Source organism: Adiantum capillus-veneris, chromosome 7, assembly GCF_014529385.1.
Source record: "Adiantum capillus-veneris isolate H3 chromosome 7, ASM1452938v2, whole genome shotgun sequence".
Classification (NCBI taxonomy): Eukaryota; Viridiplantae; Streptophyta; class Polypodiopsida; order Polypodiales; family Pteridaceae; genus Adiantum; species Adiantum capillus-veneris.
Genome location: NC_140937.1, coordinates 33,241,455 through 33,265,214, shown reverse-complemented (window position 1 = coordinate 33,265,214; position 23,760 = coordinate 33,241,455).

The window sequence follows — 23,760 nt, the reverse complement described above, 5'->3', positions numbered from 1 at the left end:
TTTTGTTGTGATCACATGAAATTGAGCTATGATGATCTGTGAACTTATTTCAATGGTGGTGGAGATATTCCCCAGCATTCTGCTCGTTTGTCTTTTGATATACTCACAAATCCAGGAGCATCTTCCAGTTGTGGTTTGGCCACATCTTTTCCAAGTGCGGAAGGACACGAGGTTCTTATCTAATTGAAAATCTAGCTTTACTTATCTTGACAGCTTTTCTTTGTTTTCACCAATAATGTTGCACTTGATCCTCTTAGGATTCGTGTCTGAATTGACTGCTTTTGGTATGGTAGCATCCTTTGGTTGAGCTTTATCTGCAATTTATTTGCTTTGATCATCTGCTTCCATTGATGTCAACTCCATTGGTTGTAATATTGCACCTTTTGGTTGCAATTGATGAGCATTATCCACCTACATCTAAGTAACCTTTGACCTTAAAAGATCCATTGTACTTTCTGGCAAAATCTGTCTCTTTGGAGGAGATTTTGGTGGTGACCTTTGTGTAGCTTTTTGGACTTTAGCTCCCATTGATTTTGAAGTTTCTATCACCTATTCTGGCAGCTTGAGGCTTTACATCATCTTCAGATAGTCTTTGACTTCAGTCTTACCATCCATAGGGGTTTGTACAAGACCATGAACTTGCTGGTATTCATTACCATGTGCATCTTGATATCCATATGTGAGCTTGATCACATGTAACTGTTTGAACACTATTGGATTTGTTGGGTTTTGGCTTTGACTTGTGGAGATAAGCTAAAACTTTTGTCCTTGGTGATCTTCATAGAGACATTTATTTGTAGAGTCTGATGAGATCTGGGTCACTTGGAAACTTCCAACAACCATATGATATTTCAATGGTTTATGCTTTGAAGAGGTCTGTTGGCTAGAAGCCCTATGGCTTCTAACCAATGTAGCATTTACTGGTACATAAGCTGAGCTTGATGGATTTATAGCTCCCCCCTTCAAAGGGTGATCACTATAGCCTGCTTCATTATAAGAGTTCAAAATTGTTTGGCTCTGATTTAGTCTCACCCTTTGGGACTGTGAAGGTACACTTTGGGTAGCACTGTTGACATTTGGCATATGTAAACCTTCTACATAGTCTCCTATGTATCTCCTTGAAACATGACAAATTATTTCCCAAGTCTAGCTATAAATAGCATTATATTTTCCCTGATATTGTCTATCCCATGGGTCTCCTATGATATGAGCTTCTGTGGTTTCAGGACCCAATGCATCATAGATGCTAGACTCTCGTCTATATCTACGACTGTTTTGGTCAAAGTATATGCTCTTTGGGTTACAACATTGAAGCTTGATTTTTGATGGAGGAGAGTTTGGCTCTGGACAGATTTCTGGGTTCACTCGGGTAATATCCTTCAGCTCTAGAGAGGATGGGCTATAATAGATTCTTTCCTTTGAAATGAACCATCCTTTTTGATCTATCACTGGACTTACTTCTATGAACTGGTATATGGGCCGTTCAAACACAGGTTGATCTTTTTTGTACAGTTTCCCTTTTTGGTCTACATCGTGTGCATATGAATTATGGGTGCCATACCAAGCTACCATCATTCTATTTGATGTATCCCATAGACTCGTGAATGATTGCACGCTTGTGGCAGTGGATGCAGAATCATTTGACAACCTAACAGCCTTTTCAACCTTCGGTGATATCTGGACACCTTGACCAAATTAATGCAAGAATTCGTTGTTCAAAGAATCAATTTTAAGCTTTCAGGTGCCTGTGCATCTTTAGGTCAATTTTGAACTTGCAGTTCTTTTACTGGTGGTTCTATTGGTAATGCAGAATCATCTGATTGCATTAAAAGTGACGAGTTAAATACACTTACATCGAGATTCGCATTTCCAATTTTCTATGTACCTTGCTTGGCAGTTGATGTGTCTCTATTGTTTGGATTTCTTTTGGACAATCTTCAAAAAAATGTCCACCTTTTCATCCACAATCTGAGCAATAAGACATGACTGGTGGTATTTCAATTGGCTCTGTCATGTCAAGCTCTAGCTGAGAAGTTTCAGCTTCTGTACTGGCAAAGTTGTCAGCATCATCTTTTAAAACACTACGCATCACGCTATAGATTTCTCCATCTTGACCTTTGTACCGTCTTTGGCTTGGTTATCCAATTAAACTGGCTCCTATTGGTTGATCCATTGGATCTTACAATTCCGGTTCTCGATTATAGATTTGACCACTGTAATCAATGTACAATGACCCTGATTGCATATGCACCAACTGTATGTTTTGCTGGTTGTGCATATTTCTAGATAAACACTTGGGTTGATTTTTTTCACTTCATCTTTGAGCTTGCAAAACCTGGCTCCACTAAAGTCTGTGAACATCTAAGAGTTTTTTGAATCTGAATTTACTCTGATCAATAGGATCTTGGCTCCTGTGTTGGTGTTGCTGCTCATCGTATCTATGGCCTTTTGAATCTGTGTACACAAATTTATCCCCATTGTAGCCATATAGCTGTAAAATCTGGTGTATTGCAGTTGTACATGTGTCGCCATTGCTACTAGCTTGCTCGATTGTACTTGAACTCTTGGATCGATTTGAGCCCATGTTGGGTTGTTTGTATAAACTATCTCCTAACAGATTTTGGTATTGATTAGCAGAATTTATCCTGCTCAGATTTGATTAAACTGCTTTAGCCAAAGCACTTTTGCAGTTGACTGCTCTTCAGACTCGCAAAAGTTCATTAACTCTAGCTTGAAAGGTTCAGAATTGATCTAGGCCCCGAATAGCCTAATCTGCTATCCATCGTGATTTGTGCTCCGTATTCGTCCGATTAGAAGCTAAGTTTCAATGCAATTACTGCACTAGCCCGTTTCTAGCATGCAAAATTTTGAAATTTGATTGTCCCTCAAACGACTTTGAGTTGATCGTTTTTAGTTTTTCTTTTGCTGATCTGCTTTGCTTTACAGTGTGTAATTTTCCGGCTTTGCTTTTTTTGACTAGCTCATTTTTGCGTGGTTTGCTCGGTGTGCGACCTCTTCTGGCTTTTTTGACAACTTTCTTTTTATTTTTATTAATTTTTTGTGAAATTTTGATTTTTTTAATTTTTTTGGAAGATTTTGGATTTATTTTTTCAAATTCTTGGTAATTTTATTTTTTTTTTGTGATTTTTTGATTTGCTGTGATTTTTCTAGGTCAATTTTTTATTTTTTAATGAAATTTTTGTGAATTTCTATGAATTTTTTACAATTTTTAGGGATTTATTTGTGTCAATTTCTTTTTTTTATGAGGTTTTTATTTTTTTTGTGAATTTTTTGAGTTTCTCTACAATTTTTTTGTGATTTTTGTAATTTTCTTTTTGTTTTTTTATTTTTGACTAATATACAAATGAATGAATGAAAGTGAGAGAAAAGAAAATGAAAATAAAATTGAATTAAAATAAAATGAAACGTAAAGGGAATGAAAACAAAATGAAATGAAATGAAATTAAAATAAAATTAAAAAGAAACAAATTGAAATGAATAAAAAGGTCAATGACACAAAAAAAGGAAAAAGACAAGACTCCAATAGGCAGCCGAGCCGTTGAGGAAAAAGAGAAAGAGAGGTCCCCCCTTTTTTTTGTCTTCTTGTAGCTTAATGAATTGTGTGTGTAGGGATGCATTCACGCATGTGTGTTGTTACCATATACATGTGGTAGTGATGTGTGTGAACACACTAGGACTGTCGAGGCATTTTTTCCCTCTTTAGGAGGTTTTTTCCCCCATGCGTTGTATATACGCCCATCACTCTAGGGCTATCTATCTTTCCATTGCACACTAAGTAACACACTCTCTATTGTGTGCCTTGAGCTTCCTTCGTCTTCTCCAAGCTGTGTGGGTTTCTCTGCAACCCTAATTCCAACAATTGGTATCAGAGCAGGTCACATCCTCCCGGGCTTAGTCGCCAGCTGCTCCAGCACACGCCTGCTCACTTTCTCCGATTTTAGTTTGCTTTGGCGAGCGTTCGCAGGTCGACAAATATTTTGGGCGAGCTCAAAGAGCTCGATCTGCTTAGAATTTTGATTTGGGCTCATTTTGGCCTCCGTTTCCACTACAGGCAGTATACTCTGCACAGGCTATTTCGTCATTTTGTGCAGAATTTCTGTCAGTGCCGTTTTCTGCATAACAGGTGCCTTATAGTCTTCTACGGTTTGTGCTATATAGCACAGGTTGTTCCCGCTCCATTTCTCCTATTTTCGGGCAGTTTTCACATCAGGTGCAGCATTTACCATGGCTGACAACAACAACACAGATGTGTTCAAGATGTTTGCTGCTGAGGACAGGTTGGATGGGGACAACTACCCTATGTGGGCTTATATGATGCAACATGTTCTTGTGTCAAAGGGTGTCTGGAATATTGTGCAGGGCATTGATGTATGTCCTGGTTCTGAGGATGTAGGCGATGTTGAGGATGTTGCAGGTCTTGCTGCAAGGATTGCAGCTGTTAGAGTTGTTTTGCCTACAACAGAACAAGCTCGTTGTGATATTAAGGATGCACAGGCTCATGCATTGATTGCGTTGTCTGTGAAGCGCACCATTGTTCCTCACATCCGTTTAGCAAAATCTACAAAACAGGCTTGGGATATTCTAGCAGGTCTTTATGCAAGCCGCAATGAGGAAGATGATATGGACACTTTCCTTGCTAGTGTCAAGGATATCAATGAGCAGCTTATTTCTGCAGGTGAAGTCATCTCAGACAGTTCCCTTGTGCAGACTGTTCTTGATGCCTTACCAGATTCCTACCAAACTTTTGATAGTACTTGGAGACTTATGACCCAAGGAAATCCAGAAGTTGTCAAGTTTGATGCATTATGCACATTGTTGTTGCAAGAGTCACTGTCCAGAAAAAACAGGACTAGACAGCGTGCAGTTGAACAGGCTTTTATTGCTTCTCAAAGAAAGGGTGGTAACAACAATGCAGCCACTTCTTATGGTTCTGCTGCGAGTAGCAAAAATTATGTTCCTAATGCTTCTACTGGCAACGAAATGCTTCTACTGGCAACAATTCGTCTGGAAATTCTGGTGATAAGGGCAAAAAGAAGATGCGTTGCCATTATTGTAAAGCCAATGATCACTTGATCAAGTCGTGTCCTAAGTTGAAGGCCAAAGAGGCTAAGAAGAAAGAGGGTGGTTCCACTGCAAATGTTGGTTCCACTACAAATGCAGCCATTGTTGAGTCTTCTGTGAAAGGAGACTGTGTTGCTGATGTTGATGCAGAATGGGCTTTTAGCGCAGAGTGCACTTACAATCCTGTTGTCCATGATGCATGCTTGTCAGTTGCTGCAGATTCACAGGTGTGGTATTTCGACAGTGGTGCTACAAAGCACATTACCTCACATCGTGAATTGTTTACCTCTCTTGAGTCTGTCCCTCATGGAAATTCGGTCACTTGTGCCAACAACGCCTCTTATCCAGTTCAGGGAGTTGGAAAGATTGTGCTCACTGTTGCTAATGGCAGTTCCTTCACACTTGTTGATGCACTTTATGTACCTGGGATCAAGAAGAATCTCTTGTCTGTATCCGCACTTGCTAGACTTGGACTTGTAGTCAAATTTGTGGATGACAGATGTACAGTTCATGATCTCAATTTTGGTGATGAATTGTTGCATCTGGGCTTTTGTGCCGTGGGCTATATAAGCTCACTTTGTATGACAAGTGTGGACAAAATTTTGCAAATGCTGTTGCAGATTCAAGGGCTATTTCAGATGCAAAACTTTGGCATGCATGTTTTGGTCATCTGAATTTTGCCAGTTTGCTGCGTTTGCAGAAATCTGATATGGTTGCTTCTTTGCCGCCTCTTGAAGCACCTGTCAAACATGTTTGTGAAGGCTGTATTTTGGGTAATATGCAGCGTTCTAAATTTCCAAAGGATGGTTCAGTCCGGGCCACATGCATGTTGCAGCTTGTGCATAGTGATGTTTGTGGGCCCATGCAAACTCCGTCCTTGAGCAATTACCTGTACTTCATGACTTTCATTGATGATTACTCTAGGCATGCATGGGTATTTCCGCTTAAAGCGAAGTCCGAAGTCTTTATGTGCTTCAAACAATTTCTGGCTATGGCTGAAAATGTCTCGAAATGTACTATGGGCACCCTCCGTTCTGATCGAGGGGGGGAGTATATGTCTCATGAATTTAATGCATTTCTGGCTAGTCGTGGGATAAAACACCAATGTACAATGCCTTATACACCTCAACAAAATGGTGTTGCTGAGAGGAAAAATAGGTCACTGACGGAAATGGCACGATGTATGGTCAAAAGTCAAGCTTTGCCGCATTCTTTTTGGCTTGAGGCCATTATGTGTGCCACTTATGTACTTAACATGTGTCCTACAAAAGCTTTACAGTCTATTACTCCATATGAAGCATGGCATGATAGAAAACCTTCTATTGAGCACATGCGTGTTTTTGGCTGTTTAGCATATGCTTTGGTCCCACAAGTGCAGCGCAGAAAATTGGATGATAAGGCTGTCAAATGTATTTTTGTTGGTTATAGTGCTAAAAGCAAAGGTTACAGGTTGTATCATCCGCAAACAAAACATATTCTGGTTTCTCGGGATGTAGTGTTTGTGGAAGATTCTGTTCAGCCCTTGCTGTCATGTACTAGAGACAGTAATGTAAGCTCACATGACATTTATGACACTTTGTTGCCTCTTTTCAGTGTTGGAAATACGAATGTAAGTTCCAATGAGGCAAATGTACAGCCTATGGGGGTTTCTGAAAATGTTTTAGATCAGCCTATTACTGATGCAGATGTACATGATGTACTTGATGAGGAAAGGGCTGAAAATGGTTGGTGCACACTTTGCGTGACAGTAAATTGGATGCACCTGTGTCTAGTCGTACTCGTTCATGCTCTCGCCATGCATCTTATGCATCAGAATGTTATGCTTTGGTTATGTCTAGTTTACATGATGTTGAGGAGCCTCTATCTTTTGATGAAGCACAGAATTCAGAAAATTGGATGGCTGCCATGCAATCAGAATATGATGCACTTATAGAGAATGACACATGGACTTTATGTGATTTGCCTCCTGGAAAAAAGGCCATTGGTACGAAGTGGGTTTACAAGTTGAAACGCAAGCCAGATGGTGAGATCGATCGCCATAAGGCTCGACTTGTTGCAAAGGGTTATGCACAGCAAAAAGGCATAGATTATGAAGAGACTTTTGCTCCCACTTGTCGTATGACTACTGTGCGTTTTCTATGTGCATTGGCAGCTCATTTTGGTTGGGATGTACATCAATCAGACATTGTTACTGCTTTCTTGAATGGTGACATATTTGAGGAAGTTTATGTAACGCAGCCTCGCGGTTTTGTCATAAAGGGACAAGAGGACAAAGTGTGCAAATGTAACAAGGCTTTGTATGGGTTGAAGGAATCTCCTCGTGCTTGGTATGAGAAAGCTGACACTCATTTGGTCAAACAAGGCTTTCGTAACAGTCCAACAGAAAGCACATTGTATGTAAAGCGCGAGGGTGATGTATTTCTCATCGTGGTTCTTTATGTTGATGATTTGCTGATCAGTGGACCAAATGAGATACATATTGCTGAATTTAAGGCTGATTTGAATGCTACTTTCAAGATGAAAGATTTGGGGTCGCTGCATCATTATTTGGGCATACAGTTTAAGCAGTGTGATGGTGGTATTGCCTTGTGTCAGAAAAGTTACATAGAGACATTGCTATGTAAGTTTGGACTTGAGGATTGCAAACCTATTGCCACTCCCATGGAAACAAGTTTGAAGTTGAGTCTACATGATGCTGGCGATCCTGCTGATGTCACTCTTTACCAAACTGCTGTTGGCTGCCTCATTTATGTATGCAACACGAGGCCGGATATTCAGTTTGCAGTCTCACAGGTCAGCAGATTTATGCATAGCCCAGGGTCTAAGCATTGGCAGGCTGTCAAGAGGATTTTCCGCTACCTTAGTGGCACTTTACATCTTGGCTTGTTTTATCCAAGGGGGGATCATTGCCGCCAGACTTACATGCTTTTTCGGACTCAGATTGGGCTGGTTGTTTTGACACGCGAGTGTCCACAAGTGGTTTGTGTTTCATGCTTGGCAGTTCATGTATATCATGGTTGAGCAAGAAGCAACCTACTGTGGCCACTACGAGTTGTGAGGCTGAGTACAGGGTAGTCTTTACAGCTACGGTTGAGTGTGTATGGCTCAGACGCCTTATGGCTGATTTGGGTGTTGGACAGGACACTGCCAACACTATCTACACTGACAGTCAGAGCGCATTGGCAGTTGCGAGGAACCCAGTTTTTCATGCTCGCACAAAGCACATTGAGGTGCATTATCACTATGTCAGGGAGAGGCTCTCAGCAGGAGAGATCACAGCTTGGCTTATGTGCCAACACAGGACAACCTTGCAGATCTTTTCACAAAGGCATTGTCTCGTGAGAAGCTTGAACCTTTCCGCAAAGCTTTGGGCTTACTCCCCTTTGTGGACTGATCCTATCCTCAGGGCATGGCACTTCCCTTTACTCATGTGCAAGCTCTCGTTCACCGCATCACTCCAGGGGGGATTTGTTACCATATACATGTGGTAGTGATGTGTGTGAACACATTAGGACCGCCGGGGCATTTTTTCCCTCTTTAGGAGGTTTTTTCCCCCGAGCATTGTATATACGCCCATCACTCTAGGGCTATCTATCTTTCCATTGCACACTAAGTAACACACTCTCTATTGTGTGCCTTGAGCTTCCTTCGTCTTCTCCAAGCTGTGTGTGTTTCTCTGCAACCCTAATTCCAACATGTGTGTGTATGTGGTGGTTGACGGCGTTCACGCATACAGAGGAGGGAGACGAAAGAGACAAAGTTAGAGAGAGAGAGAATGACAGTGACCTGGCGCGCAGTATGAGACGAGAGAGAGAGAGAGAGAGAGAGAGAGAGAGAGAGAGAGAGAGAGAGAGACAGAGAGATACTTGTCGCCGCTGACATGGCGTGTTCCAGTTGATGCGTAGGAGGAAGTGACAAGGGTGCGAGAGTGAGAGTCAACACTTTTCGGCGCAGCAATGCGAGCCCGCAAAAAAGTCAAAAATCACGGTGAGTTTGCCACGAGCATCGCCGCCGTATCGGACCGCACGCCAAGGTTCAAAAAATCCTATCGATCCACACCGAAGCTCAATAATCGGTTTTTTTAATTTTTGAACGTCCAAAAGTGCCAAAATTAGGCCGAAAATCACTCGAGAACACAAGTAATCATTCGGAAATCCCAAAAATTGCCAAAAAATCCAAAAAATTTCTAAAAATCTCTAAAAATCATCGGCAATCACAATCGAACAATTTTGACATGCATAAGCACACCAAAAATAGCAATTTTTACCGAAAATGCTAGATTCAAAAAAATCATCAACCTGATCCTTGAAAATGGTAAAACGCTCAGAATTTGACGAACAAAATTCCAAATGCGCTCAAAATCAAGCCATAAATACACACACAAAACAACTCATAAAGATTGCAAGATATCAAAATTTTTACGGAAAAGAAAAAATTAATACAAAAATTAGCAAAAAATACCAAAAAATTATCTTAAAAATACCCAATTTTTTTAAAAAAATTCTCCACACATAGGGGATTAGTGCAACAAAATAAATCACAAAAATCACATCAATTCAATTGCCAAATAATTTGATCAATAAAATCCAAACTAGGCAATTAAATCGGCAAAATTAGGTCAAAATTTGACGCATTTGGAGTGTGTAAATCCCTGTTTTGAGCTAAAAACGCAGCAATTAACCATTACACACATCAAATATGCAATCAAAAATTGAATTAAGCATGGCATTAAACGCTTCTTAGACACACACACACACACACACTAATAATTGGTAGTTTTTACTAATCTTTAGGTGCACACACAAAAGGGTAAATCTCTAGTTGTGCATGATCACAACACAAATCAATCATCACAATTGAAGAATCATTAAGCACACATTGATTTTTAGGTGCACGAACAAGGGCAAAATAGTGTACACACCTAAAATTAAGCATACACACACTTGCAATTGACCATTCAAGCATGCAATTAGCAACACACATTCACCAATGAGCAATTGAACTTATCAATTTCATATGCCACCAAATTTGGAAAATTTCGGCATTATGACGGCATGAAAATGAACAATCCAAAAATTTCCAAAGCAACATAGCATCAACATTGCATTGCAACAACATGGCATTGCCATTACATTGCATCATGGTGGAGTCTCTACACAATTCTACACATCTTTAGATTCTAGGGAGGTTGATTACCTTTCCATTGGAGCTCGATTGAACGATTGAAAGCTCTAATCCTTCGTAGAAAATTAGTGTGTAAATTAACAGAATTAGTGAAATTAGCAAGGGTTAGTGTGAAATTAGAGTGTGTAAACACACAATTGACAAGATACGGTGACAAATTTGGAAGTAATGAACACATTGCTTCATGCACACACATACAAAATCCATAAACACACAAGTGAAATTAGTGAAGAAACAAATCCGAGTATGCCACAATTATACTAGCTTAGGCCATTGTCTCCGGCAATGGTGCCAAATGTTGGAGGTTCTATCGTTGCATAGCTCCAATGACCAACAAAATTATCAATCCGGAGGGATGAGCTACCCGGCTAGGGCATGGAAACACTCGCACAATTAGTGAGCTAATCATGGCAGCACGAATGGTTGACTCTACGAGGTGAGTTTCTCAGCATATAGAGGAGCTAAGACACAATGAAGGGAAATCTCCACATCCACTTCTCTTCACCTCCAATCAACCCAATCACACACACTAACGATTGCAAGACGCACACAACACTAGTCCTATCATGCAACACACCAATCACGAGCACACACACATAGATCTATTGAGCACCACACTCCAATCAAGCCTACATGCACACACAAGCAAAAGAGTGCAATCACACAATATTAGAGAGGGATTAATTACTAATTAGTTAAGATCTAGCTAATCAAAGCATCATAGGAAATCACAAGAAGCATGAGAGAAGCATAGTGAAAGAGAATTAAGCATTGATTAGTGTTAACCAAGTCACATGAGCAGGGAGAAGCTCAAGGACTCCATAGCCACACACCTCAAGAGCTCTCACCAAAGAGTGCTCTCAACAAATGAGCTTGAGAACCCTAATTTCCTTTACACAGTGCCTTATGTTCCTAGGGTGAAAATATGCAATGTCGGGGCATCCAAGGCCTTTAGGGATCCACTACTTACTGAATCTGCTACCTAGGCACACTAACTGACCTGTTCTTTACATCTTGGAACTCCCATTGAGCCCGTAACACATGAAAATATTACAATGGCTTGAAATAAATTGAGAATTTACAATACATGACCATTTTGGAAAAATGTGAAAAATGTGTAACTTCAATCTTTACTGCTTCTTTGTATTCATCCTCGATGTCCATCCGTACCCTTCGGTCTTTAGCAGCTTCTATTAACTGAAGTTGACTCAATTAACAATATTCTATTCGCATTGATGACCATGACATAGAGTTTGAAGAGGAAATCAAGGCAAACAAATAAGGAAAAATGTAAATGGATAAAAATGGAACTCAGTATTTATCAATTGAAAACCCTGATGTGATAGACAAATGGGGGTTAGAAGTAAATACCATAATTCTAGATATGGCAGCAAAAGAAGGACCACCAAATTTAGAATCCGAGGGATACGATCAAGTTGATTTGAAGTCGTTGAAACGGCTTGGCTTAGCACGGATAATCCTAAGATCGGAGTCTATTGTTGGGAGGATAGAAATGTTAAAGATCTTCTATGGACTTCACATGCCAAATGAGGACAATTAACACCCATGAAGATCATCTATATCTTCAAAATCAAGGACAAGGGTTGAGTAGATCTACCAACCTACCTATTTAGGGATTGTTATAACACTAATTTTGTTCTGATGAGTGAGAAAGTGGAACAAACCAAATACCAGGGGTACTCCATAAGGGATTGGATATTGGGCCAAGAACCAAAAACTATTCCAAGAGAAGAACTCCGCGAGAGATCTTTTGAGAGCAATGTTAAAAAAACTCAAAACTACCTCATCAGGAAGAGAATTGGGTGACACTAAAGCCAGTCCAGGCCTACCTGAGTCACTATTTTCAACATATGGATTGAAGGACTCGGAACAGGACCAAGTGGCGGGAGACCGAGAGTTGAACCAAACAGACGTATCAGACCAGCTGATTTTTAAAAATGGGTCAGAAAATACAGTGGATCTGGGGATCCATATGACCACTTAGCAAGCTTTAAACAAGTGCTACGAGCAGAACGCATATTTGATTTCCATACTCAGCTCGAGGGATTTGGAATGACATTAGAAGGAAAAGCACTAACATGGTTCCAAAACATTCCACCAAGGTCAATCATGGACCTAAATACATCATCTCAAAGATTTATAGCTGCATGTTCCAAGACAGGGATCAAACATAATACTATAGCTCAAATCTATAGAACAAGGTGAGTATGTTATGGATTGTGCTACTAGAATGAAGCAATACATTGCAAGATGCCCAAAACTAGAAATACCTACAGAAGAAAGGTTAGTATCATTGTTTCTAGAGGGACTGTTAAACAAAGAACTTCATGCTATATTGTATAGCAAGAAACATATGATCCTAGAAGAGTGTGTGTCAGATGCTATTGACTTAGGAAACAATTGTGATATTTTCAATGAAGAAGATGTCCCTAAGGATAATCTAAGTGAGAAAATAGCATCCACCAAACCAGCATAAGTGGGAACTGCTACTGCAACACCGCTTACATCCATAGAAGACATGCTCAAAAGGATGAATGAAATGATGAATAACATGCAAAAAGCACCTATGAGGGGACCAAGGCAAGGGATACCTCAACAGGGACAGCCAATTAGGCTACAAAAATGGTGTGCAATTGAGGATAAATCGACGAACCATGAGACCAATGACTGCTATTACTGAACAAACTATGATGGGAATGTTCAGTATGTGCTTATGAGGCCACAAGGACAACCCATGTACAGATATCAGCCTAATATGACACCAGCTCAAAGACCACCGATGGGTATGGAAAGACCTCAACCCGTGTTGGGTTAAAAACCTCCATATCTTGGACATAATGCAGTGCTTGTAAAGTACATGTATTCAGAGGGAGTCATAGATGAACAAGCACTAGTGCCTGTTACACCCTATGTTGAGCTTAGTCTGTATACAGTAATGGTAGAAGGATATTGGTATAATTCACATCCACCACCAATCAAAGAACCTGTGACTTATACTACACTAGAGCTTGCATCGATGTACTATGTAGCTAATCAAGGTGTTAGACCTTTGATGGTAAGACCCATGATTAAGCCAAGAACTTGGAACTGTCATAATTGTGGTGTAGATGATCACTAGAAAATTGAATACCCAAAGCCTGACAAGAACATTTAGCCAGTTGAAGATTTTTGTATACAATGTTGCAAAAAGGGAGGAAATTTTCTTGAAGATTGTCCAAAAAATCCTTTCAACAAGGGTAAATCAGTAGTGAATATAGTCTAAGTGATACCTAGTAGCTCACCTGAGAGTGAACTTATTGTTCCAATCAAGGTAATCACCAAAGTCTAGGCTAAGAAAAAGAAACATAACTCCTTTGATGATTCGGAGAATACTAAAAATTTCCTCTCAAAAGACCAAGAGAAGCAGAAGAAAAAGGTATGAGATGAGAAAACAGAAACAAAGGGCTGAAATTGAGGAGAAAGCAAAGAAAATATTCTAGAAAAAAGTGAAAGAAACTGGAAGTGAAATCAAGGAAACCACAGTGAAATCTGGAGGATCAATTTTGGTAGACAAAATTTTTAGGCCAATCAATGCAACCTTGGAAGCGTATCAAGTGGGACTTAAAGCAGGCCAAAACATGGAAAACAAATGAAAAAACTATCCTTCTCCAGATATGGAAGCAGCTAAGCTTAAAGCTTATCAAAATCTGGTAAGAATTACTAAAGAGATGCTGGAAAAACAAAAACCCAAGCTCGAGAATATAGCAAAACATGAGGAGCTTGTGGTAGAAACGAGTAAAGAGAAATCCAAAGTGGTGGTAGAACCCCACCTTGAAACTAAAGAGCCATAACTCATAGTACCTTAGAGTAAAGATGCCTTAGATGGAATTCCATTCGTAGAAGAAGACTGGCCAGGACACTTATGGGAAAAAGTTAGAGAGATTAATGATGGGAGCCTAACTTTGAAGTCAGCTCCTATAGAGGTATTTTGGTTAGACAATCTATCTCCTGATATGGACATGGATGTACAATCCTTGTATGGAGATTGTGGCTCTGAAGCTTCAGGAATATCTAAACCAATGACTCTAAGAAAATTACCCTCTTACTTGGGAGATAACAAAGATGAATCCATAGTGTGTAAAACCACTCAAATAAAAAGAGCAGAACAGACCCTAGAGGTAGACAACCTCCATTCAATCCCATTCAATGCACTCTTACTTTAGGAGAACTGTTAAAAATCAGACCATATTTATGAAATGATCTAAAGAAAACTCTAGAGAAGTTGGGGATAACAGGGCTAATTGCAAAAAAATTAGAAAATTGAAACACGAAATGGATAACAAAGAGATTAGATCCATCCCAATGAGCAAGGTTGGAGAATACTACGAAGGAGAAGAAGGAAACACAACCCTTCTAGTGAGATATAATGATATAGAGACCATGGAAATACTGGATAATGGGGCAAGCATAGCCATAGCCATGAAAGCAGTATAGGAATCATGGGGAAAACCAGCCATTAGACAAACTCGAATGAAATTGCAATTGGTTGATGGACACATCGAAAGACCCTTAAGACTTCTTGAAAAACTGATACTAGTTAGTTCCTGTGGGATTGATTATCAACACACTTTGCAATAGTGGACTTTGGAGAGAAACTCAATTATGAAATCATCTTGGGAAGACCTTTCATGCAACACGTACAACTCATCTAGGATTGGACAAACAATTATTTGTATTTGAAGCAAGTGGGATCAATAACAAGGTTTAATCTAAAAGATCATACTTATAGAGATGTCATGAAAACGCCCATACCACTCAGTCTCTTCGGCTAAAACTAATATTTCATCTTGGTTGAACAAAGACACACCTATTTGGATGTGTGGAGCCTCAGAAAATGGGAGCCTAAAACGAGAAGAATGTATCTTAGAAAGGAATTGCACAGATGAAGCCTATGTACCTGAACCTTTTCGGAGCATTTGTTTGAGCCATTTGAGTGGACTCAAATTTTGGAAACAATGGATATATGTGTAAATACGTCTATGCCTACTCAATTTTGCAATGAGGACAGCTATGATATAATTCCCATACAAATGATCTCAACCCTTCACATTGAAGACAAAATTCAAAAATCCAAGGACTTAATGAAATCTCAGCAAGTCTTTTCAGACCTCTACTATGATGCAACAGACAAGTTGGAAGAACATTCAACTACTTCAGACCATTCGGGGCCGGAAAAAGAAAATGTGGGAGCTAAACTACTCATGAAAGGAGGGGAGAAAAAGTTTTTTTGACTTTCCAAACCAGAAACCGAGAAGACAGAAATGGTATAAGAGGAAAAGAGACATGCGAAACTTCAAATCTAGGCCTATGCCATCAGTCTCCAGCAGAACACATTTTTTGATGCAAATAGATGCACATGATTGTGTCAAAGACAAAATCACTGGTAGATATCCTTTAAACAAAAAGCAGGAAATATCAAAAACATTGAGAAAAACAAGAAAGGAAACTCAAGAAAAACCTAAATACTAGGACAAAGATTCAACCATGACACGAGTTGAACAAAGAAAGAAGTATCAAGAGTTGAAGAAAGCTCTAAAGGAGATATATACAACTGAAATAGAAACCACTGAGGAGAAAGGTAAAGTTTTAATGAGTGTTCCATCCCATTACAAGAAATATACTCTCCAAAGCCAAAAGATCATAGTCGAACAACCTGTCAGGGAACTAAGAAAACAGGGTGAGTCCTATGAAGGACCTAAAAACGCAAAAAAGATAGATCTTGCCAAACCAGGAGAAGAGCCTAGACTTGCCTACATTGCAAACGACCTGACAGAAGAAGAAGAAGAGATTTTGTTAAGCTTACTAAAAGAATACCGAGATATCTTTTCTTGGTCTTATAAGGATCTCAAGGGTATTGATCCAGAAATCTATCAATATACCATGCCGATAATGCAAAACCAAGCAGACAAAGGCCATACACTTATAATGAGACATTTGCCAGAAAGATCAAAGAAGAGATAGAAAAACTAAAGGAAGCCAAATTCATTTATGAAATTGAACACACATATGGGTGTCTCCAATTGTGGTAGTACCCAAGAAAAATGGAAAATTACGGGTGTGTGTCAATCTCAAGAAAAAGAATGCAGCTACCATTAGAGACAACTTTCCTCTTCCAACCACTAAGCATGTTTTAGAACCAGTTGCAAGAAAAGAATCTTACAACTTTTTAGATGGCTTTTTGAGATACAATCAACTTTTGATTGACCCCAAAGATCGACATAAAACTGCCTTTGCAACTGAATGGGGTATTTTTGTCTATTGGATTATGCCTATATCGGCAATTAAAAGATGCAACAAGAACCCAACACTGACACTAAGACTAGTCAATTTAAATGTGATAATACATGATGTTCATGCCCTCATTAGTTTGTATGCTTATAGATGAACACATGAATGAAATGATGATTCTTGGAATCTCATGGATGCGGACGTACAAAGCAATACAAAATTGGGATACCAATCAACTCAAGTTATCACCTAAAGGTGGGCAACTCATTGTTCCAATTGCACCAAGCACAGAGGAATGGAAAGGAGATTCCCAGTAGAACAAACCACAAAGCAATCAATATTCTCCATCCTATCGACAAGCAAATTCTATAAGTAGCATACAAGGAGTCTGGCATATATGGGTACCGAAAGCACAACTCAAAGACAAGCCATGTCAAATTTGGGTGCCCAAAACATCATCGATCGTACCAAAGATGGTTCCAAGATTCAAAACACAAAGAAGAGCGTCTCCAAGCAGGGAACCTGGATCAAAATGGATCTGGAGGAAAAAGGAGCACTTATCTTCTCCGCAAACTATAAAACCGATGAAGCAATGGAGAGTTAAGTCTCAAAACACTCAACCACAACATTTCATCAAAGAAGAACCAAGATATAAATGGCGAATTAAAGCTCAACAATCGTCACCATTGGTACCGATAGCTGAGGAAATCAGTGTGCCAAAGCATCCTAACGGTACAATAAAGCAAAAGGCACACAAGCTACAAGATTTTCTCTTTGGGAAACAGTAAAAGAAAACCTCGACCTCATAAACCCATGAGTTAATTACTCAAGACCCAACTCTTGCACAACATAATGGTCATTGAACTTCGAAGCATAATAGAGCCAACCAACGCTATGCATAGACACAATTGTTTTCAACCCATGCACACAATCGTCCCGAAGTACGTCATCTAGGAGGGGTGGAAGGGAACTAAGTAATTAAGGGCAATGTTTGAAGAGGGAGGAAAAAGTTTGATGTTAACGTGTGATTTTTTGCAAAACTACCTAATAAGGCCTTTAACAAGTTATCAACAAGGGAAATTTAACTGATAACATCTCCCCGATGAGTGTAAATAGTGTATATACTATAAGAAAATCATCGAAAAATGGTCTTTTTTGGTTATTTTCATTATAGTTTCTTGATATTGGGACTTAAAAATAGAGAAATCCACCAAAAAACACTAAAGCAGTGTTGTTCAATGGATTTTTCTAATTATTGATTTTTCACTTTGCTGTTTTAGCACATTTTATTATTTTCTTTAATTTTTTTAATAAACAGGTCAAAAATTAATAATAAATAGCAAATGAGCTCAGATGGAGAAACTGAAGATATGCTGATGATCAGAAGGAAAAGGTGGATAGGCACAAAAAATTTCAATCAAATCAACAAATGGAAGCGTGAAGCCTAAATTAGGTTGCCAAGGCCTACTTTCGCAAATTCTTGTAGAATGAGCTAACGGAATCCGATTGAAGAAATTTTTGAGTCTAACATAGATTTCACGGCCTAGTAGGACTAACAGGGGAAGTTGGGGAAAAATAGTTTTGGAACTCCGAGTATAAATATCCAAGGTAGCCCAAAATCACCTCATTTCCACTAGTCGCTCTTGGAGGAGAGAGCTCTCGGCCTTCTTCACGCACAATTTTTGGAGTCACAGTCATCCATTTATAGCGCCGTCTCACACAAGGCATGAGGGGTAAGTTCTAACCTTATCAATGAACAATTCTATATGGCCGGGTAGCAAGTCTAGGCTCAGGAAAAACCCCTAGAAACCCTGCAGTGCACGAAGTCCTACGACACAAAATTGACCATAGTGGCATGTCAACTCAACCGAATTGGAGGAGACTTGAATTGTAGCATGCCCCTATATATAGAACACTTCTATACCACCAGATGACTATTCGACAGGGGTCGGGAGGGGTCCCAAGTAGATAATCTAGGTTTTTGCCATATGTCAGAATTGGATTCTGACTCCACAGGCAGCTCATAGACTGGAGGCTATACACAATGTACCTAGAAGGTTTCATGAAAATAGTCAAGATGAGCTCTCAAACATCAGAAAACAAATCGAAGGCTACAAAGCGTCAAATTTGACATATGAAGTCAAACTGACTCCAAATGGGCCAAACTTGGATGGGTAGCATGAGGACTATGTAGCGAACAAGCCCATAGCTTCAAAAGTGACTAACCAACTCCACAGGCCATCTCGCCACAAAAATTGGTGATTTCAGAGTCGGCAAGAGCACGAAGTGATGCCGACACGACAAAACTTTACCAAATTCATTTTAGGACTTGTTTTAGATGTATCGAATATGTCTAGGTCATCAAATTGTCAAGTTTTGCAAAAAAATGACTGTTGTAAATAATCACGATTATTTACTTTTGTGCTTGTTTGGCTTGAAAATGATATCTTCACTTCACCTATCACTTGTACACATTTATTACATGCCACATTTCAAGTATGAGCCAAATGATCAAGAAAAACTGAGAAATTCTCAAAAAAAAAGCACCAAAGTCTTTCTAATCTAATTTTTAAGTTATCTGTCACATTTTTTGATCCAAATCACCCCATATCTCATACACAGAGTCTACATCATGCCTAGAACCAACTTGCAACAAAAAATGTACATTTTGATGAAAAAGTTAATAATCGCAATTATTTACTTTCTTCCCAAAATGGGTGAAATATACAACTTTGACCTTATGGGACCAAAGAACATAATGTCCCAAGACCACTGATCAAGTTTGAGCAAATTTGGATCTCAAAAACTCAGAATCTCTTTATATCTACTGTTTCACAGTCTGAAATCCTAAAGTTGGCACCATTTCCACCCAGTGCATGCAAATGAGCCCACACATCACTCAGAGTACCTAAATGTCATATGTTTCAAGCCTATGATGTCAAAAATGCAAAAAGTTGGAAAAAATCCCCACCTGTAAATAATCGTGATTATTTACTTTTGTTGCAATTTTTGCTTAGATTGCATGATTTTAATCTCTCCATGTTTCTATGCCATCTATGCATGCTCCAAAATTGATTTGAAGCAAAATGGACATCATTGGTCAGCATTCAGACTCAGGGCATTTCAAAGCGGCATTCATAGAAATTTCTAACTTTGACACTGTATTCACTTAAGAGGAGCAATGCAAGCTTCTGAGAAGGCAAAGAAAAGGGTGTCCTAGAAAGAAAAGTTGCAAGAGTTTCCACCCTACCAATTAGATCCAAGTTCAGTAAAGACGGACAAGGCAACTTACTTGTCTAAGGAACAGCTTGAATAAAACAATACAATTGTTTTCACTAGCAGATTCAAGAGCGAAGAAGGACACCAAGTAGAGTTTCAAATGCTACCAAAGGAGACATATGATGTAGCTGAAAAGCCAGACACCGAAGAAGCAAACATAAGGCTAGGCCTAAGAGACTTCTACGACCAGGAACCATGCGGCGTGGATTTCCAGAAGGCATATGAATTATTGTCCACAATCAAAGAAGATGGGTCAGCCCAAATCACTGACCAACAAGGGCAAAGAGTAGAAGTTGTGATCACTAAAGAGATAGTGGCCAAGGCATTGAAGCTGTCAACTGAGAAATGATGATGCAGACCAAAGATAGAAAGACAACAGTCACATTTATCAAAGATGTTGCTGCTTCCATATTTTCCAATGTCATCCAAAAGCAAGTGGAAGAACCAGCTCGCCTCTACCATCAACACTTCCACTTCTTATCAAATAGACCACCATGGTACACAACTCCAAACGGTTGCAGCAACCTTCACTCAAGTATTGAAGTTGACAACCAGGCAGGCAATCGATCATGCGCAATATGTGTAGCGGAATTAGGAAATTAGATGAAGCACTTTTGTGAAATTACTTTGTGAGAATAGCGAGTGAACTTAACTGATGGTAGCAACATAAACATGGTACTTAGTTAACTTGGTATGAACAATACTTTTGCAAGAGAGAGAGTTTAGAGAACATGACAATAGTTGAGGACCGGATTCATACGGAGCTGGTCCCCCCTCCAATGGACATTTGTATTATAGTTTCTCCCATCAAGAGAGACTTGGTACAATACAATCTTTGTGTTCCTTGTGACCTAGGTGATGCAATGAAGATGGAAAGCTTCATGCACCACAAGCATAACATAAACTTTGTAGAAAGCATTAACTATCCCACACCTCAGTCCCAAGGCCTCAAACACCTTCAAAGGTGGAGAGAGCTAGCAGGGAATGAGGATAGGGAAGAGTAAGAAGAAACATTCCATAGGAGAAAGAAATAGTTCCTCACTTATCATTACTCTTCTTGCTAACATACATAATAGCATAGTTATGAAGATGGAGAGGATGGCAAGCTTAATCATTAAAGCATGGCTCTTGGTTGGATTTGCATTCCATAGCCAAGATTGTTGATGTAAGCTCTCACTTCTCACAAGCTTGGAGAAGGAGGTGGAATTCCTCAACTTGCACCAAGTGAGAATCAGCCACCAAATGAGTGTTTGTGTGGTGTATATCCCCCTAGCTCCCCCCTTGCTTTCTTTGGGCGAGTTGTGGCTTTTCCACATGCAAGCTCATTAAACCCCTCTCCCCCTAGCCAATCACATGCAACATGCAGTCAAGTACATGGGTAGTCTTTTGACAAGTGTCCTCCTTACCCCTTAGAGAGAGAGAGAGAGCTTGAAAATATCTAGATATTTGCTGGATGGAACTACAAGCTCATTGGACCCCTCTTTAGCCCAAACAATAGCATTCAAGCACACCATGTGGTTAAGCTTAGGGAGAGTCTGACATGTGTCCCATGTGACCTTTGTGAAAAAGGGTGCCCTTTGCGTGAGTGGAAGGAGGTCAAAGATTCCCCTAACTTTGGGACCTTTATGCATAGGAAGCTTCTCAAGCATCTTCCTCATTAAGTTTGTACAGTCTCTTTTTGACTCAAGCACCTTACCCCCCATGCATGGGAAGCTTCTCAAGAACCTTCCTCATTAAGTATGACAAGTACCTCAAGTACCTTAGTCATCAGGCATGACAAGCACTTTAGGTGGAGTTCCCACCTCAATCTCAGCCCTGCCTAAGGTCAAGGGAAAGTTAAGGTTGGGTTCCCACCTCAAGCTCAGTCCTAGCTTGCCTAAGGTCAAAGGCAAGTTTAGGTCGGGTTCCCACCTCAAGCTCAGTCCTAGCTTGCTAAGGTCAAAGGCAAGTTTAGGTTGGGTTCCCACCTCAAGCTCAGCCCTAGCTTGCCTAAGGTCAAAGTACTTTTAACACTAACCATTGGAGGTCTTTAATGAAGCTAACCCTAAGGTCTTTTAATCTCCATTAGTTAACCTAGCTCTTTGACAAACCATCTCTCATTTGGGCCCCTTTACCATTGCCCACGTGTTGAGATAGATTCGTAAGCACAAGTCTATATTCTAACCCTTGTTCCCGTTTATTATCCCACATTAAATGATCAGTTTAATATGAGAAAATCATTTGGGTTGGTTAGATATTAGATTTGATGACATTACCTCTCTCTTGAAATCATAGTCGTCTTCGACTATGAGGTAAAAGAGATAAATCCATAGTCATTAGTCAATTTGTCTTAGCGGGTAGAGGATCCCTTTTTACCCTATGACATCATTCCAAGATGGATGACTAATCCATTTGGTGCTTGGGAGACATAGCTGTCGCAAGCATGTCTGCTCTTTAGTCCATTTCATCCTCCCAAGTAGAGTGATAAATTCTACATGGTGTTTGAGAGACGTCGTCATCCCAAACATGATTCTTAGTATGCATACTACTTAAATTTGTGCACAATAAAGAGAGAATTAGTCTTATAAGACAAAAACATTGATCATTTAAAAGAAACATGTACATTTTCTTACTCTAATGAATCATTGTAAGCATTGACAAGGTTCATACTATCCTTAAGTTGGATTCCTTGCATCCATCTAGCATCTTCAAAAGGATAATTTTTAACTTAATGAGATACCGTCAGATAATCTTACCATGTCATAGTACCTTGTCTTCATGCCAAAGGATAGATTTGGGTTGTAGTACCTCTTCTTGATCTTCAATTTCGGGAGGGTCTTCAATAATTGGTTCATTTGGAGGCTCTCCTTTATAGGGCTTGAGTAGGCTCACATGAAAATCATTGTGTATGAGCCAATGGTTAGGCAACTTGAGTTGATAATCCACCTCATTGATTGGCTTCAAAATTTGAAAAGGACCATAGTATCTTTTTGATAGTTTAGCATAATACTTTTGATGGCCCGTAGGATTTTTGTACGTCGTTTTCCTCAACCAAGCCTTAGGAGACTTAAGTAAGACCCAATCATTTTCTTTGAACGTTAAGGCCCTTCTGTGCTTGTCCGCAGTAGCTTTTTGCCTTAGTTGGGAGATGGATATAGCCTCTTTAATCTTTTGAAAAGATGCTTGCACGGCTATACTCATCGGTAGCGAAGATCTTCCCATGTACTTTAAGTAGCAAGGGACTTTTAGGTCTTCCCTCTATGATTTCAAAAGGTGCTTTTTCCGTAGAAATATGGATAGTATTATTATAGACATACTCTACAAGAGGTAGGTATTTTTTCCATTGTGAGCGTTGATCTACTTCTGTAACATAGGTCTTTAGTAGATCAAGAATCGTAAGATTGGCTATCTCACTTTGGCCATCCATTTGTGGGTGATAGGCCGAAGAAAAATTCAATCTTGTACCTAGATTTTTGAAGAGACCTTTCTCGAAATTAATGGTCATTCTAGAATCTCTATCTGACATGATGGATGTTGGCAATCCATGGTGTTTGAAAATCTGGGATATGAAGAGAGTTGCCATTTGGTATGCCTTCATAGTCTTCTTGACAGGGATAAAGTGTGCTTGCTTGCTAAACCTGTTGCCTATTGTCCATATTCCCGTATTCCCATGGATAGACTTGGGTAATCCAAATATAAAATCCATGGATATACTCTCCCATGGTGAATTAGGAATTGGCAATGGCTGGAGTAATCTAGGTTGCTTCCCTCTATCATACTTAGTCTTTTGGCATGGCACACATTTTGAAACATACTCTTGTATGTCCACTTTCATGGTAGGCCAATAAAAGTACGTCTCTACTCCTTGAAGAGTAGGCTGAATGCCTCTATGCCCCGCATAGGGAGGAGCATGGGATTCATGCATGACTTTCTCATGATAGACTATTG